This window comes from Nicotiana tabacum, chromosome 15 (assembly GCF_000715075.1).
Source record: "Nicotiana tabacum cultivar K326 chromosome 15, ASM71507v2, whole genome shotgun sequence".
NCBI lineage: Eukaryota > Viridiplantae > Streptophyta > Magnoliopsida > Solanales > Solanaceae > Nicotiana > Nicotiana tabacum.
Window position 1 is genome coordinate 133668028 of NC_134094.1, and position 5170 is coordinate 133673197.

Here is a 5170-nt window from a genome sequence, read left to right on the forward strand (position 1 = left end):
AGTAGTGGTTTCAGTTTGAGCAACTCCAGCAGGGTCAAATATCAGTGACTGATTATGAGGCGAGGTTTTCTAAATTATCTCGCCATGCACTTATGATACTCCCTACTGAGGCGGAGAGAGTGCGGAGGTTTGTAGCCGATTTACATACTGGTATTCAGGCCACTATGGCTCGAGAGGTTGAGATGGGTACTTCTTATGAGCGAGTTGTGGAGATAGCCCGGAGGATTGAGGGTGAGCGTTAGCGGAACCGAGAGCAGATTATGAGAGATAAGCGGTTCAGGTACTCTGGAGAGTTCAGGGGTGCTTCGTCTAGGGGCAGAGGTCAGTTCGTGAGGGGGCAGTCCAGCATACCCCCATTTCCAGCACCACTACCTCCTCGAGGTGCTCCAGTGCGACCTTATCTCAGTGCTATAACAGAGAGTTCTTACCGCCCACCAGCTATTCAGGGTCCTCCCAGTGGGTATTCAGTTCCCCAGGGCCAGACACTTAGTCAGCAGCCCATCGCACTGAAGAGTTATTACGAGTGCAGGGATCCCGGTCACATGCGAAAGTTTTGCCCCAGGCTTCAGGGTAGACCAGTACAGCAGGGTCAGCAGCATATGAGAGTAGTGCTTCAGACATTGCGGGAATAAAAGTTATATGCTAAGTTCTCTAAATGTGAGTTTTGGCTAGATTCTGTAGCATTTTGGGACATATTGTATCGGGTGAAGGTATTAAAGTTGATCCCAAAAAGATTGAGGCAGTTCAAAATTAGCATTGTCCCACTTCGGCGACTGAGATTAGGAGTTTCCTGGGTTTAGCAGGTTATTATTGTCGGTTCGTAGAGGGCTTTTCATCTATTGCAGCACCTTTGACCAAATTAACCCAGAAGGGTGCTCCATTCCGATGGTCTGATGATTGTGAGGTGAGCTTTCAGAAGCTCAAGACAACATTGACTACAACACCAGTGTTAGTGTTACCTTCCGGTTCGGGGATGTATACAGTGTATTGAGACACTTCACGCATTGGTTTGGGTTATGTATTGATGCAGGAAGGGCGAGTAATTGCATATGCTTCACGTCAGCTGAAGCTCCACGAGCAGAATTATCCGGTACATGATTTGGAGTTAGCTACGATTGTTCACGCTCTTAAGATTTGGAGGCATTATCTTTATGGGATGTCCTGTGAAGTTTATACTGATCACCACAGTTTGCAGCATTTGTTCAAGCAGGGGGACCTAAATTTGAGGCAGCACAGATGGCTGGAATTACTAAAAGATTATGATATTACTATCCTATATCATCCAGGTAAAGCAAATGTAGTTGCAGATGCCTTGAGTAGAAAGGCGGAGAGTATGGGTAGTTTGGCTTTCATATCAACAGAAGAGAGGCCATTAACTTTGGATATCCAGTCCTTGGCCAACAGACTTGTGCGGCTAGATATTTCAGAGCCCAGCCGAGTTCTTGCATGTGTCGTAGCTCAGTCTTCACTATTTGAGCAGATCAAGGCTCGCCAGTATGATGACCCACACTTAATGGTTCTTCAAAAAATGGTACTACGAGGTGGTGCCAAGGAAGTTACTATTGGTGCGGATGTTGTTCTGCGACTCCAGAATCGTCTGTGTGTTCCTAATGTGGATGAACTGAGGAAAAAGATCTTGGAGAAAGCACACAGTTTTCGGTATTCTATTCATCCAGGTGCTACGAAGATGTATCGTGACTTGAGGCAGCATTATTGTTGGCGACGAATGAAAAAGGACATAGTTGAGTATGTAGCTAGGTGTCTAAATTGTCAGCAAGTTAAATATGAGCACTAGAGGCCAGGTGGCCTACTTCAGCAGATGACTATACCAGAGTGGAAATGGGAACGAATTACCATGGACTTTGTAGTTGGGTTGCCGCGGACCTTGAGAAAGTTTGATGCAGTTTGGGTGATTATTGACAGGTTGACCAAGTCGGCACATTGTATTCCTGTTGTGACTACTTATACTTCAGAGAGGTTGGCCCATATTTATATTCAGGAGATAGTTCGGTTGCACAGTGTGCCAATTTCCATCATATCAGATAGAGGCCCTCAGTTTACTTCACATTTCTGGAGAGCAGTTCAGAGTGAATTAGGGACCCGTGTAAGGCTCAGTACAACCTTTCATCCGCGGGCAGTCAGAGCGGACAGTTCAGATTTTGGAGGATATGCTCAGGGCATGTGTGATTGACTTTGGAGGTCAGTGGGATCGTTTCCTGCCTTTGGCCAAGTTTGCTTATAATAGCAGTTACCAATCCAACATCGAGATGGCTCCATTTGAGGATTTATATGGTCGTCGATGCTGTTCACCTATCGGATGTTTTGAGCCCGGTGAGGCTAAGTTATATGGTACTAATTTGGTAAAGGATGCCTTGGAAAAGGTAAAGTTGATTCAAGAGCGACTTCGTATAGCACAGTCCAGACAGAAGAGTTACACGGATCAGAAAGTGCGTGATTTATCCTTTATGATAGGTGAAAAAGTTCTCTTGAAGGTTTCACCGATGAAGGGGATATGAGATTCGGAAAGAAGGGCAAGTTGAGCCCAAGGTTTATAGGCCCATTTGAGGTGTTGAGACGAGTTGGGGAGGTTGCTTATGAGCTTGCATTGCCTCCCAGTCTATCGGGAGTTCATCCGGTTTTTCATGTATCTATGCTCCGAAAGTATCATGCTGACCTATCACATGTATTGGACTTCAGCACAGTTCAGCTAGATCAGAGTTTGGGTTGTGAATAAGAGCCATTTGCCATTGTTGATAAACAAGTTCGCCAGTTGAGGTCCAAGAGAATTTCTGCAGTAAAGGTCCAGTGAAGGGGCTAACCAATCGAGGAAGCAACTTGGGAGGCCGAGGAAGACATGCAGAGAAAATATCCACACTTATTTATCACTCCAGGTATTATACTAAACTCATTCGAGGACGAACGTTTGCTTAAGAGGTGGAGAATGTAATGACCCATCCAGTCATTTTAACTTTTAGAACCACATTCCCTAAAATAAAACTCCCCAAACATGCTTTTATTAATTTATGACTTGCGGGGATGGTTGGTTCTGGATTTGGAAGTGTGGGTTGAAATCGGAACACTTAGTTCCTTATGTTAGCCTTAAAAGGCCAAGTTTCACTTCGGTCAACATTTTGATAAAATGACCCCGGAATCGGGATTTGACAGTTCCAATAGGATCGTATGATGATTTTGGACTTGGGAGTATGTCCGAATCGGGTTTTGGATAACCCGGGAGCGTTTTGACGCTTAATAGTAAATATCAACTATTTGAAGGTTTAAAGTTATTTAAATTTGGTTTGGAGTAGGTTTTTGAGAAATTGAAGTCCGTTTGGAATTTTGAGTTTGGGAATAGTTCCGTATAGTGATTTAAGACTTGCACGCAAAATTTTGTGTCATTCCGGATAGTTTAAGTACGTTTCGGCGTATTGGAAGTAAATTGAAGAACTTGAAGTTCTTAAGTTTGATTCAATTTGGTTTGGGGTGTGATTCTTAGATTTGATGTTGTTTTACACATTTCGAGAGTTCGAGCGAGTCCGTTTTATGATTTCAAACCTGTTGGTATGTTCGGGCGGGGCTCCGGGGGTCCCCGAGTGTTAACCTGACGAGGCTGGGATCAATTTTGGAATTTTGAAGAAGAGCTGAAGCTTCCAGCTTCTGGTATGATCGCACCTGCACATGGTCAGCCATAGGTGCGAGCCACCAGCTGCAGGTGCGAAGGGGAGGATATGCCCGGCCACCGCAGATGCGAAGAATTGGGCGCAGAAGCGGACGCGCAGGTGCGGTCCTTTGGCGCAGGTGCGGAGCCAGTCCAAGATGAAAAATCTCACACCTGCGAGGCTTTTCCGCAGGTGCGAACACCTTCCGCATGTGCGAAAAACCTGTCTGGGCATAATGGTTAAAAAGTCGGGGCTCAGACATTTTGAGCCCATTTTTCCTCCATTTCTGGGCGATTTCAGAGCTTTTGAGAAGGGGGTTTCAACTAGCAATTGAAAGGTAAGTTAATTCTACACCCCTTGAGTTAAATACATAGATTATAAGTAGATTATAACTTGTAAATTCTAGAAATCAAAGGTTTAGGTGAAAAACCTAGATTTTAACCCCGAAAATAGTTATGGAATTGGGTAGAAATTATATATTTGAGTTCTTGAGATTATGGGTAACGTTTCCATCCGAAAATTTTCAGAATCCGGGCAAGTGAGCCCGGGGTGAATTTTAGGAATTTTACCATTTTGGATAGGGTAATCTATTAATAGATGAATTTCGAAGTTTTGAACATATATTAATTATTTTATATAACTTTTGGATAGTTTCGAATTTCTCGGCATTGAATCAAGAATTTTACACGACGCGATAATCGAAAAGTGGACTTTGAGACGAGGTAAGTCTCTTGTCTAATCTTGTGAGGGGGAAATTACCCAATAAGGATTAAATTGAATAATTATTGATAATTCCAGGGGCTATGTACGCACGAGGTGACGAGAGTCCGTGCGTAGCTACTATTAATATATATATATATATATATATATATATATATATATATATATATATATATATATATATATATATATATATATATATATATATATATATATATATATATATATATATATATATATATATATATATATATATATATATATATATATATATATATATATATATATATATATATATATATATATATATGTTGTTAGATCAAAAATATTAAAGAATGGAAAAAAATTTATATGTTTGATTTTCTGTTTAAATTAATTAATTGTTAAAAGAAATTATTCTTCCTCCCGAATTTATCTCATAATAAATATACTCTCCTTCCGGAAGTACATAAGAAAATGTCCTCCTTTCTTGTTGGGCGGGCCGAATGCCTCGGCAGGATAGATGCATCTATGGATCGAGCCGCACGTCCCTCGGCAGTGTACATGACACTCTGGATCGGGCCGTACGTCCTCGGCAGAAATCGTGCTTAATAATAATAATAATTACATGATACTTTAATAGTTTATTTCAGCTTGCGAAGCTAATTGATAAATTGGAAAATCCTTGAAATTTAATGAATTATTATTCTTGCTTGTTAAAGAATTAATTGTTATTCCTGTAAATAATATTTAATTGATAAATTAGAAATTATTCTAATTGAAGGAATTTAATTAATATATTGAGAATTGTTGCA